Source organism: Lolium perenne, chromosome 2 (assembly GCF_019359855.2).
Source record: "Lolium perenne isolate Kyuss_39 chromosome 2, Kyuss_2.0, whole genome shotgun sequence".
Taxonomy (NCBI): domain Eukaryota; kingdom Viridiplantae; phylum Streptophyta; class Magnoliopsida; order Poales; family Poaceae; genus Lolium; species Lolium perenne.
In genome coordinates, this window is record NC_067245.2 from 156,526,056 (window position 1) to 156,540,917 (window position 14,862).

Here is a 14,862-nt window from a genome sequence, read left to right on the forward strand (position 1 = left end):
ATGGCTAACCGAATCCTCGGGTGCCTGCCAACAATCTCATACCATGAAGGAGTGCCTTTTTATTTTAGTTTTATTATGATGATGACACCCCCCCCAACCTTTGCTTACACAAGCCATGGCTAACCGAATCCTTCGGGTGCCGTCCAACAATCACAAACCATGGAGGAGTGTCTATTTAAGTTAATTAATTCGGGACTGGGAATCCCATTGCCAGCTCTTTTTGCAAAATTATAGGATAAGCGGATGTGCCACTAGTCTATATGAGAGTCCATCAAAACTAAATGACAAGGTTGAAAGCTAAACACCACATACTTCCTCATGAGCTATGAAACATAAACACAAATTGAGAAGCATTTTGAAGATTTTAAAGGTAGCGCATGAGAATTTACTTGGAATGGTTTGAAATGCCATGCATAGGTATTTATGGTGGACACTTTGGAATAACTTGGTTTTCAGGTGTTTGGAAGCACGAGCAGCGTTCCCGCTCAGTACAAGTGAAGGCTAGCAATAGACTAGGGAGCGACAAATCAAGAGAGCAGTAACTGTCATAATCATGCTTGCGGCAAAATAAATTAATAGAGGCATAAAAGTGATACAAGAACTCTGAAGCAATATAGATCATCGAGGCTTAATTGACTTTTTGTTCAGTCATATGCATGCGTGAGCATGTGCCAAGTCGATATAAATGAATTATTCAGAGGAGGATACCACAATGCCATACTTACTTATGAATAAAACAATGCAAGCAAACATCCATGACATGCTACTCATATTAATAGATTGGAGCTAATCATGAGAGATCATAAACTACTAGACTTTCTCAAATAACATATACCTCACATGAACCAACTAAGCATGCTCACATGGATGAGTATATGTACAAAAATGAAAACAAATAGAGTTCATACCAGCCTCTCACCACAATCCAATTGTCGTAGATCGTCATTATTGCCTTTTCACTTGTGCAGCTTGGATAATATGAAATGAAAACCACGCTCCAGCCACCGAAGACCATTGAACTCATAATGAACTTTACAAACCAAATAAGAACAGCAAATATTTTTGGTGTTTTCAAATTAGAAACAAGAACAAAAGGAAACAAGCAAACAAAGCAAAATCTTTTTGGGTTTTCTTATAGCAAACTAGCAATAGCAAATAAAGCGAAACAAATGCAAGAAACCAAAGCAAACAAATGGTGAAGAGAAACAACAGAATATTTTTGGTCCTTTTGTGTTTTGGGAAGGAAACAAAGCAAAAACAAGAAATAGCAAACTAAAAGAAACACAGAAAAGCGAGATGGCAGAAATCTGCCAAAACCTGACAGCAGTACAGAAATCGATTTTTACAAAAATCTTACGTTGCTCAGCTCGAAAAGTGTTCAACTAATGAAAGTTAGATAACAACCTGGGGAACCTGCACAAAAATTGGCAGCTCAAAATAACGCTCTGGCTGTGCGCACGAATTTTTCTAGTAACAGTCCAGAATCTGTTTTCAGGCAGCACTTCCCCAAACATCATCTTCCTCTCATTAGAAAACTACTCAAACGAACAAAACAAGTATGTACAAGTATCCAGCAACCATAATATGCAAAGAATGAGTGATGCCGGTATACCTCCCCCCAAGCTTAGGCTGTTGGCCTAAGTGGAGTTCAACCCCAACGAGGATCGTTGTTCCTCGCCGGTGGGTAATTCATGGAGTAGTCATAGTAAAGTTCCTGTGCAGAAGAAAAGCGTGGAGGCTCCACATATCCAACATGTTGATGCGAGGAACTTGCTGCATCGGATGATGAGTCGAGGTGCTCCTCGACCTCCGTGTCGTTCCTTGCATGTTGACCTCCTCTCTCTATGTGTGCATCCAGTGCACCTTCTGTGACCGACCAATCTCCCCTGGAATCAAGGTTAGATAGAACAGGCGCAGGTAATCTTACTAGTTTCTCAGTTTTCTTAGTTATTCTCCAGACTTTCTTATAAAATGTCATCTTGTAAAACAGGTTACCCAAGTTGGAGGAATCTGAAACAAATTCATGTTTAATCATAGAGGCTATGTCAAGTTTTTCTATGGGGAATGGAATATCAAAATGATGAGGTTCTACATTATGAAAAGCTAGTAAACGAGAGGCGATGAGACCTCCACAAATTCCACCTTTCTCACGGTTAGTAGCAAGTCTATAAGCTATCAATGCCCCCAAATTATAAGTCCTACTACTTTGCAGTGCCGCAGCTAGAAAAGCGAAATCCGGGATAGAAAGTTTACCACCAATCTTTTTAGCAAGAACGCATTTGGTAATAAAATAGGCAAAGTAGCGGATAGCCGGGAGCTGAATACTAGTGATTTTACCATTATCCCCTGAGAAACTCCTTCCATCGCAAATCATCTTGAAGAGGTCCAAGAGTTCTTGCGGCGATCCCCTTATCTTCTCGCATGACCCCCATTGCGGTACTCTAATTGCTGCACAAAAATCACTGAATGGCAAGTTGACAGCTTTATTGTAAATTTTATACTGGACCGTGGGGTTAGATCGCGATCAATTGAACTTGAAGTCCTGCACAAAAGTGATACGTCTCCGACGTATCGATAATTTCTTATGTTCCATGCCACATTATTGATGTTATCTACATGTTTTATGCACACTTTATGTCATATTCGTGCATTTTCTGGAACTAACCTATTAACAAGATGCCGAAGTGCCAGTTCCTGTTTTCTGCTGTTTTTGGTTTCAGAAATCCTAGTAACGAAATATTCTCGGAATCGGACGAAATCAACGCCCAGGTTCCTATTTTTCCCGGAACCATCCAGAACACCCGAGAGCCACCAGGGAGGGGGCACAGGCCACCCAAACCCTAGGCCGGCGCGGCCAGGGGGGCCCGCGCCCCCTATAGTGTGGGCCCCCCAGAAGCCCTCCTGCGCTGCCTCTTCGCCTATTTAAAGCCTCCGTCGCGAAAACCCTGATACGTTCGACGAAACCCACAGAAACCTTCCAGAGCCGCCGCCATCGCGACGCCAAGATCTGGGGGACAGGAGTCTTTGTTCCGGCACGCTGCCGGAGCAGGGAAGTGCCCCCGGAAGGCTTCTCCATCGACACCGCTGCCATCTTCACCGCCATCTTCATCACCGCTGCTGCTCCCATGAGGAGGGAGTAGTTCTCCATCGAGGCTCGGGGCTGTACCGGTAGCTATGTAGAGTTCATCTCTCTCCTATGTACTTCAATACAATAATCTCATGAGCTGCCTTACATGATTGAGATTCATATGATGATGCTTGTAATCTAGATGTCATTATGCTAGTCAAGTGAGTTTTACTTATGTGATCTCCGGAGACTCCTTGTCCCACGTGTGTAAAGGTGACAGTGTGTGCACCGTGTGGGTCTCTTAGGCTATATTTCACAGAATACTTATTCACTGATGAATGGCATAGTGAGGTGCTTATTTATATCTCTTTATGATTGCAATGTGTTTGTATCACAATTTATCTATGTGCTACTCTAGCAATGTTATTAAAGTAGTTCTATTCCTCCTGCACGATGTAATGGTGACAGTGTGTGCATCCGTGTTAGTACTTGGCATAGGCTATGATTATGATCTCTTGTAGATTATGAAGTTAACTATTGCTATGATAGTATTGATGTGATCTATTCCTCCTACATATGCATGAAGGTGACAGTGTGCATGCTATGTTAGTACTTGGTTTAGTCTTTTGATCTATCTTACACTATAAGGTTACTAAAATATGAACATTAATTGTGGAGCTTGTTAACTCCGGCATTGAGGGTTCGTGTAATCCTACGCAATGGTGTTCATCATCCAACAAGAGTGTAGAGTATGCATTTATCTGTTCTGTTATGTGATCAATGTTGAGAGTGTCCACTAGTGAAAGTCTAATCCCTAGGCCTTGTTCCTAAATACTGCTGCGTTACTACTGCTTGTTTACTGTTTCACTGCGTTACTACTGCTGCAATACTACCACCATCAACTACACGCCAAAGAAGCTATTTTCTCGGCACCGTTGCTACTGCTCATATATATTCATACCACCTGTATTTCACTATCTCTTCGCCGAACTAGTGCACCTATTTGGTGTGTTGGGGACACAAGAGACTTCTTGCTTTGTGGTTGCAGGGTTGCATGAGAGGGATATCTTTGACCTCTTCCTCCCTGAGTTCGATAAACCTTGGGTGATCCACTTAAGGGAAAACTTGCTGCTGTTCTACAAACCTCTGCTCTTGGAGGCCCAACACTGTCTACAGGAAAAGGAGGGGGAAGTAGACATCAAGCTATTTTAAAGCGCCGTTGTCGGGGAGGAAAGGTAAAGGTACTCACACTCCGGATCTCGGCTACTAAGCTATTTTCCGGCGCATTGTAAGTACTCGAAGCTATTTCCTTTAGATCCTGCAATTGCATCTTTTTGTTTCTTGTTTACACTAGTTTGGCATAATGGACAAGAATGAGCTTCTTATGCTATTTCCTGATTTAAAACATGGATTGTTTGATGCGAAAATTAAAAAACCTATGGAATCTTATTTGCATGCTGGTAGTAATATTAGTATGAACGCTTTGAACACCATTGTTGATAATGATATAGAAAGTTCTAAGCTTGGGGAAGTTGGTTTTCATGATCTTTTTAGTCCCCCAAGCATTGAGGAGAAAATTTTCTTTGATGATACTTTGCCTCCCATATATGATGATTATAATGATAGTGGTCTTTTGGTGCCACCTACTATGGAGAGTAAATTTTGTTGTGATTATACTATGCCTCCAACACTTGATGAGAATAATAATGATAGCTACTTTGTTGAATTTGCTCCTACTACAATTAATAAGAATAACTATGCTTATGTGGAGAGTAATAATTTTATGCATGAGACTCATGATAAGAATGCTTTATGTGATAGTTATATTGTTGAGTTTGCTCATGATGCTACTGAAAGTTATTATGAGAGAGGAAAATATGGTTGTAGAAATTTTCATGTTACTAAAATACCTCTCTATGTGCTGAAATTTTTGAAACTACACTTGTTTTATCTTCCTATGCTTGTTATTTTGCTCTTCATGAACTTGTTTATTTACAAGATTCCTATGCATAGGAAGCATGTTAGACTTAAATATGTTTTGAATTTGCCTCTTGATGCTCTCTTTTGCTTCAACTACTATTTCTTGCGAGTGCATCATTAAAACTGCTGAGCCCATCTTAACGGCTATAAAGAAAGAACTTCTTGGGAGATAACCCATGTGTTATTTTGCTACAGTATTTTGCTTTATATTTGTGTCTTGGAAGTTGTTTACTACTGTAGAAACCTCTCCTTATCTTAGTTTTGTGTTTTGTTGTGCCAAGTGAAGCCTCTAATCGAAGGTTGATACTAGATTTGGATTTCTGCGCAGAAACAGATTTCTATCTGTCACGAATCTGGGCTGTTTTCTCTGTAGAAAAATCAGAAAAATATGCCAATTTACGTGCGTGTTCCTCAGATATGTACGCAACTTTCATTAGTTTTGAGTTTTCTGATCTGAGCAACGGAAGTATTTATTAAAAATTCGTCTTTACGGACTGTTCTGTTTTGACAGATTCTGCCTTTTATTTTGCATTGCTTCTTTCGCTGTGTTGGGTGGATTTCTTTGTTCCATTACCTTCCAGTAGCTTTGAGCAATGTCCAAAAGTGTTAAGAATGATTGTGTCACCTCTGAACATGTGAGTTTTTGATTATGTACTAACCCCTCTAATGAAGTTTATGAGAAGTTTGGTGTGAAGGAAGTTTTCAAGGGTCAAGAGAGGAGGATGATATACTATGATCAAGAAGAGTGAAAGCTCTAAGCTTGGGGATGCCCCGGTGGTTCACCCCTGCATATATCAAGAAGACTCAAGCGTCTAAGCTTGGGGATGCCCAAGGCATCCCCTTCTTCATCGACAAATTATCAGGTTCCTTCTCTTGAAACTATATTTTTATTCGGTCACATCTTATGTGCTTTACTTGGAGCGTCTGTATGCTTTTATTTTTGTTTGTGTTTGAATAAATTGTATTACATCATGCTTGTGTGGGAGAGAGACACGCTCCGCTGTTGCATATGAACACATGTGTTCTTAGCTTTTAATTTTCATGGCGAAGTTTCTTCTTCGTTAAATTGTTATATGGTTGGAATTGGAAAATGATACATGTAGTAATTGCTATAATGTCTTGGGTAATGTGATACTTGGCAATTGTTGTGCTCATGTTTAAGCTCTTGCATCATATACTTTGCACCTATTAATGAAGAAATACATAGAGCATTGCTAAAATTTGGTTTGCATATTTGGTTTCTCTAAGGTCTAGATAATTTCTAGTATTGAGTTTGAACAACAAGGAAGACGGTGTAGAGTCTTATAATGTTTACAATATGTCTTTTATGTGAGTTTTGCTGCACCGGTTCATCCTTGTGTTTGTTTCAAATAAGCCTTGCTAGCCTAAACCTTGTATCGAGAGGGATTACTTCTCATGCATCCAAAATACTTGAGCCAACCACTATGCCATTTGTGTCCACCATACCTACCTACTACATGGTATTTTCCGCCATTCCAAAGTAAATTGCTTGAGTGCTACCTTTAAAATTCCATCATTCACCTTTGCAATATATAGCTCATGGGACAAATAGCTTAAAAACTATTGTGGTATTGAATATGTAATTATGCACTTTATCTCTTATTAAGTTGCTTGTTGTGCGATAACCATGTTCACTGGGGACGCCATCAACTATTCTTTGTTGAATTTCATGTGAGTTGCTATGCATGTTCGTCTTGTCTGAAGTAAGAGAGATCTACCACCTTATGGTTAAGCATGCATATTGTTAGAGAAGAACATTGAGCCGCTAACTAAAGCCATGATCCATGGTGGAAGTTTCAGTTTTGGACAATATCCTCAATCTCATATGAGAAAATTATTAATTGTTGTTACATGCTTATGCATAAAAGAGGAGTCCATTATCTGTTGTCTATGTTGTCCCGGTATGGATGTCTAAGTTGAGAATAATCAATAGCGAGAAATCCAATGCGAGCTTTCTCCTTAGACCTTTGTACAGGCGGCATAGAGGTACCCCTTTGTGACACTTGGTTAAAACATGTGCATTGTGATGATCCGATAGTCCAAGCTAATTAGGACAAGGTGCGGGCACTATTAGTACACTATGCATGAGGCTTGCAACTTATAAGATATAATTTACATGATACATATGCTTTATTACTACCGTTGACAAAATTGTTTCATGTTTTCAAAATCAAAGCTCTAGCACAAATATAGCAATCGATGCTTTTCCTCTATGGAGGACCATTCTTTTACTTTCAATGTTGAGTCAGTTCACCTATTTCTCTCCACCTCAAGAAGCAAACACTTGTGTGAACTGTGCATTGATTCCTACATACTTGCATATTGCACTTATTATATTACTCTATGTTGACAATATCCATGAGATATACATGTTATGAGTTGAAAGCAACCGCTGAAACTTAATCTTCTTTTGTGTTGCTTCAATGCCTTTACTATGAATTATTACTTTATGAGTTAACTCTTATGCAAGACTTATTGATGCTTGTCTTGAAGTGCTATTCATGAAAAGTCTTTGCTTTATGATTCACTTGTTTACTCATGTCATATACATTATTTTGATCGCTGCATTCATTACATATGCTTTACAAATAGTATGATCAAGGTTATGATGGCATGTCACTCCAGAAATTATCTGTGTTATCGTTTTACCTGCTCGGGACGAGCAGAACTAAGCTTGGGGATGCTGATACGTCTCCGACGTATCGATAATTTCTTATGTTCCATGCCACATTATTGATGTTATCTACATGTTCTATGCACACTTTATGTCATATTCGTGCATTTTCTGGAACTAACCTATTAACAAGATGCCGAAGTGCCAGTTCCTGTTTTCTGCTGTTTTTGGTTTCAGAAATCCTAGTAACGAAATATTCTCGGAATCGGACGAAATCAACGCCCAGGTTCCTATTTTTCCCGGAACCATCCAGAACACCCGAGAGCCACCAGGGAGGGGGCACAGGCCACCCAAACCCTAGGCCGGCGCGGCCAGGGGGGGCCCGCGCCCCCCTATAGTGTGGGCCCCCCAGAAGCCCTCCTGCGCCGCCTCTTCGCCTATTTAAAGCCTCCGTCGCGAAAACCCTGATACGTTCGACGAAACCCACAGAAACCTTCCAGAGCCGCCGCCATCGCGACGCCAAGATCTGGGGGACAGGAGTCTCTGTTCCGGCACGCTGCCGGAGCGGGGAAGTGCCCCCGGAAGGCTTCTCCATCGACACCGCTGCCATCTTCACCGCCATCTTCATCACCGCTGCTGCTCCCATGAGGAGGGAGTAGTTCTCCATCGAGGCTCGGGGCTGTACCGGTAGCTATGTAGAGTTCATCTCTCTCCTATGTACTTCAATACAATAATCTCATGAGCTGCCTTACATGATTGAGATTCATATGATGATGCTTGTAATCTAGATGTCATTATGCTAGTCAAGTGAGTTTTACTTATGTGATCTCCGGAGACTCCTTGTCCCACGTGTGTAAAGGTGACAGTGTGTGCACCGTGTGGGTCTCTTAGGCTATATTTCACAGAATACTTATTCACTGATGAATGGCATAGTGAGGTGCTTATTTATATCTCTTTATGATTGCAATGTGTTTGTATCACAATTTATCTATGTGCTACTCTAGCAATGTTATTAAAGTAGTTCTATTCCTCCTGCACGATGTAATGGTGACAGTGTGTGCATCCGTGTTAGTACTTGGCATAGGCTATGATTATGATCTCTTGTAGATTATGAAGTTAACTATTGCTATGATAGTATTGATGTGATCTATTCCTCCTACATATGCATGAAGGTGACAGTGTGCATGCTATGTTAGTACTTGGTTTAGTCTTTTGATCTATCTTACACTATAAGGTTACTAAAATATGAACATTAATTGTGGAGCTTGTTAACTCCGGCATTGAGGGTTCGTGTAATCCTACGCAATGGTGTTCATCATCCAACAAGAGTGTAGAGTATGCATTTATCTGTTCTGTTATGTGATCAATGTTGAGAGTGTCCACTAGTGAAAGTCTAATCCCTAGGCCTTGTTCCTAAATACTGCTGCGTTACTACTGCTTGTTTACTGTTTCACTGCGTTACTACTGCTGCAATACTACCACCATCAACTACACGCCAGCAAGCTATTTTTTGGCACCGTTGCTACTGCTCATATATATTCATACCACCTGTATTTCACTATCTCTTCGCCGAACTAGTGCACCTATTTGGTGTGTTGGGGACACAAGAGACTTCTTGCTTTGTGGTTGCAGGGTTGCATGAGAGGGATATCTTTGACCTCTTCCTCCCTGAGTTCGATAAACCTTGGGTGATCCACTTAAGGGAAAACTTGCTGCTGTTCTACAAACCTCTGCTCTTGGAGGCCCAACACTGTCTACAGGAAAAGGAGGGGGAAGTAGACATCAAAAAGACATAGTTAATTTTGCATATTGTCTTGGCTCTCCTTCAACAAAGTCACTCAGCCCTGCACGAGAAATTAGACTTTGAACATCTTCAAGTATTCCCGCGCTTCTCATGAAATCCGCACACAGGTAGTAAGAGGGGTATACTCCCTCTTCATGATTGACTCTCATAACTTGTTGGACTTCCAATTCTTGCTGGTTCAAGTGATATCTATTCCACTCCATTTTCTGAAATTTCAACAAACAATATAAAAATTTGATTTGGTGACATATAATTGAGGGAAACTACCATAGGAACTTGCTAGAGTACTAATCATGCATCAAAACTAGTTTCTACCACTTAGAACAAGCATGCAAGCTCACTAAACATGTTACCTACAGCAGCAAAATATTCAAGATATACTCAACCAAACAAAATTCTACTTGGATGGGTGGAGGAGTCACATACCAAGGAGCAAATGTGCCAAATTTCAGCAAGAAATCTGGGCTGAGCAAAGAGATCGAGAAATCTGGAGCTCTGGAGCAAAAACGCGAGTGAGAGGAACTTGGTACGAGTTTTTTCGGGAGAGAGAAGGTGCTGGGAGAAAGAGATGGCAAAGTGGGGCAAGGAGGGGCCCACACCACATGGTGGCGCGCCCACCACCTTGGCCGCGCCGGCCTGTGGTGTGGCACCCTCTGGTGCCCCACAGGTCATCCTCTGGTGCTCCCAGGTGCCTCGTCGAAAAATAGGACCAACGGTATAATTTTTGTGAATTTTTGAAAACTTTGAAAAATGCACATTTCTGGGTATTTAATTTATTATTACTGGCCAGGAAATTTTTTGAAATCTTCGATTAACTAAGGAACTTTGCAAATTAAAAGTGCTACAGCAACTAGAGCAAGTGGAGGAAGAAAGAGATGTTGTTTACCTCCTCTATGCATATAAAAAGTATTCGTTAACAAGGTTGATCAAGTCTTGTCACCAAATAAATTTTACATAGCATAAGAAGAAATAAACCTCAAATCAATCATGTTACCTTGAATTGTATTGATATGGATCCAATCACGAGAGTTTGATATTCTTCCTTAGGCTCATATATAGGACAATCAATAGTTCCCACTTTGATAGTTCTCACATTAAAAATAGTATTGACTCCACATACTTTATCAATCTTCTTGGGAAAATAAATGGTATGCTCCCTATCATCAACATTGAAAGTAACCTTTCCTTTATTGCAATCAATAACAGCCCCTGCGGTGTTAAGAAAAGGTCTCCCAAGAATAATAGACATATTATCATCTTCAGGCATTTCCAACACAACAAAATCAGTTAATATCAAGCAGTTAGTAGTAACTTGAACAGGAACATCCTCACATATACCAACAGGAATAGCAGTAGATTTATCAGCCATTTGCAAAGATATATCAGTAGGTATCAACTTATCTAAGTAAAGTCTCTTATAAAGAGAAAAAGGCATAACACTAACACCGGCTCCCAAGTCACATAGAGCAGTTTTAACATAATTATTCTTAATAGAACAAGGAATAGTAGGTATACCTGGGTCGCCCAACTTCTTTGGAACTTTGCCATTGAAAGAGTAATTAGCAAGCATAGTGGAAATTTCCTCATTGGGGATTTTCCTTTTGTTAGTAACAATATCTTTCATATACTTTGAATAAGGAGGCAATTTAATAGCATCAGTCAAAGGAATTTGCAAGAATAAAGGTTTCATCCAATCGCAAAATTTATTATAGTGTTCTTCTTCCTTTGATTTTAGTTTCTTAGCAGGAAAAGGCATTTGCTTTTGCACCCAAGGTTCCCTTTCATTACCATGTTTCTCAGCAATAAAGTCTTCTTTAGTGTACTTTTTATTTTTAGCATGCTTTTCAGGTTCTTCTTCAACCTCTTCTTTATCAGGAGCATCATTATTATCATTATCTTTATCATGTTCATTACCACTTTCAGTTTCAGCATCAGAAATAGAAATACTATTAGGATCATTAGCAGGTTCAGAGGATTCTACAACATTTTTATGTTTCTTCTTCTTTTTCTTCTTAGAAGGAGCACTAGGTTCAATGCGTTGAGAATCTTGTTCAATTCTTTTGGGATGCCCTTCGGGATATAGAGGATCCTGGGTAGAGACACCACCTCTAGTTGTTACTTCATAAGCATGTTTCTCTTTAGAATTATTCCCTAACAAGTCATTTTGCACTTTAGTGAGTTGATCAATTTTGCGTTTGAATCATATGAAAATGTTTAACAAGCATCTTAACATCATTGGAGGTTCTCTCTACAATATCATGCAATTCACTAATAGCTCGAGAATTTTCCATTAAATGATTCTCTACTCTCATATTAAAATTTTCTTGCTTAACAATATAATTATCAAACTCATCTAAGCATTGTGCAGGAGGTTTCGAATACGGAATATCTTCCCTAGTAAATCGTTGAAGGGAGTTTACCTCAATCATGGATGAAGGGGGAATTATCTCACATACATCTTCTATAGGAGGTAGATTCTTCACATCTTCAGATTTAATACCTTTCTCCTTGAGAGACTTCTTGGCTTCCCTCATATCTTCATCATTCAATTTAATTAAACCCCTCTTCTTCAATATTGGCATTGGAGTTGGTTCAGGCGTAGTCCAATCATCATGATTCCGGCTTATTTTAGCCAATAATTCTTCAGCGTCGTCTGGAGTTCTTTTCCTGAAAACACAACCAGCACAACTATCCAGGTATGCCCTAGACTCAATGGTTAGTCCGCTATAAAATATATCAAGTAAATCATGCTTTTCCAAATCATGATCAGGCCGAGCTCTAATAAGAGAGCAAAATCTCGCCCAAGCCTCAGGCAATTTCTCTTTATCTCCCTGGTCAAAATTATAAATTCTCTGCAAAGCAATATGTTGAGCACTAGCAGGAAAGTATTTACGGAAGAAAACATCAAGCAATTCTTTCGGACTTTTAATAGAATTAGGTGGCAAATTATTATACCAAGTTTTAGCGTCATCCTTTAATGAGAATGGAAAGATTTTAGCAACAAAGTAAGTACGCATCTTGACATCATCAGAAAACAAGCTACTTAGAGTAGATAACTCAGTCATGTGTTCAACAGCACTTTCTTTTTCAGTACCACAAAAGGGTGTTTTCTTAACAATAGCTATATGAGATAGATCAAGAGAAAAATCATAATCTTTATCCTTAATGTTTATAGGAGATGTGGCAAACTTAGGATCAGGAGACAGTTTATATCTAACAGCATGTTCTGCAAGCAACTTTTTAATTTTTCTTGCATCAGTAGTAGCATTGCATTTTTCAATAAAATCATCATTAAGCTCCACATAATCTTCATCGGGATCATCACTAAAATAATCAAGTTCAGGTGAATTAACAGGTGTAGTAGCATTAGGAGTTTCAGTATTTTCAATTTGTCTAGACCTAGCAATTGTAGCATCTAGAAAGGATCCCAAAGAACCACTATCATCAAGCACAGCAGAAATATTATCAATATTATGAGAGTTTTCAGATTCAGTAGAAGTACCCGCATTTGAAGCATGCGGCGGTGAAACAAGTTTATCAATCACAGATGGTGAATCAAGTGTAGCGGAGGTACTCAGAATTGTACCTTTTCTTGTGGTGGATGGTAATATGGCGATCTTAGTATCGCGAGGTTTACCCATGATGGAGAATTTGCAGCGAACAATATTAATCCAAGTGAACTTCCAAATAAAGCTATGCTCCCCGGCAACAGCGCCAGAAAATAGTCTTGATGACCCACAAGTATAGGGGATCGCAACAGTCTTCGAGGGAAGTAAAACCCAATTTATTGATTCGACACAAGGGGAGACAAAGAACACTTGGAAGCCTTAAAACGGAGTTGTCAATTCAGCTGCACCTGGAAACAGACTTGCTCGCAAGAGTTTATCAGTAGTAACAGTTTTATAGCGATAGCGATAGTGAAATAATAGCGACGAGTAACACAGACAGTAGTGATTATAGTAAACAGCAGGATTAAAATACTGTAGGCACGGGGACGGATGACGGGCGTTGCATGGATGAGAGAAACTCATGTAACAATCATAGCAGGGCATTTGCAGATAATAATAAAACGGTGTCCAAGTACAAAGCAATCAATAGGCATGTGTTCCATATATAGTCGTGCGTGCTCGCAATGAGAAACTTGCACAACATCTTTTGTCCTACCAGCCGGTGGCAGCCGGGCCTCAAGGGAAACTACTGGATATTAAGGTACTCCTTTTAATAGAGTACCGGAGCAAAGCATTAACACTCCGTGAACACATGTGATCCTCACATCGCTACCATTCCCTCCGGTTGTCCCGATTTCTGTCACTTCGGGGCCATCGGTTCCGGACAGCGACATGTGTATACAACTTATAGGTAAGACCATAAACAATGAATATCATGATGAAACAATAACATGTTCAGATCTGAGATCATGGCACTCGGGCCCTAGTGACAAGCATTAAGCATAACAAGTTGCAACAATATCATCAAAGTACCAATTACGGACACTAGGCACTATGCCCTAACAATCTTTTGCTATTACATGACCAATCTCATCCAATCCCTACCATCCCCTTCGGCCTACAGCGGGGGAATTACTCACACATGGATGGGGGAAACATGGCTGGTTGATGTAGAGGCGTTGGCGGTGATGGCGGCGATGATCTCCTCCAATTCCCCGTCCCGGCGGAGTGCCAGAACGGAGACTTCTGGCTCCCGCGATGGAGTTTCGCGATGTGGCGGCGTTCTGGAGGGTTTCTGGCGACTTCGACTTCTCCCCGTGCGTTTTTAGGTCGAGGCCGATAAATAGTCCGAAGGAGGGCGTCGGAGGCCGGCCGAGGGGGCCACACCACAGGGCCACGCGGGCCCCCCTGGGCCGCGCCGCCCTATGGTGTGGGGCCCTCGGGCCTCCACCTGGTTTGTCCTTCTGGCTCCGTCAGTTCTCTGGGAAAATAGGGCCTTCTGCATAAATTCCGAGGATTTTCCTGAAAGTTGGATTTCTGCACAAAAACGAGACACCAGAACAGTTCTGCTGAAAACAGCGTTAGTCCGTGTTAGTTGCATCCAAAATACACAAATTAGAGGCAAAACAATAGCAAAAGTGATCGGGAAAGTAGATACGTTTTGGACGTATCAGAGCGCAAGAGGGGATTTTTGCAGAGGAGAGCAGAGGAGCGGCGCGAGCGAAAGTGCTGGAGGAAGAAGAAGAAGACCTTAAATAGAGGTGCGGCGAAGCGGCGTACCGTTGGATGGAAAAAGTGTGCGGCAGATGATGTACACATGGAACAGGGGTAAAAAATTAATTTCGCCCTACAGGCGTTACTGTGCGTGCGCCAGGAAAAGCGGAGGACGTGTGTCCCCCACTTGCACGACGTGTCAATATGATGTGTA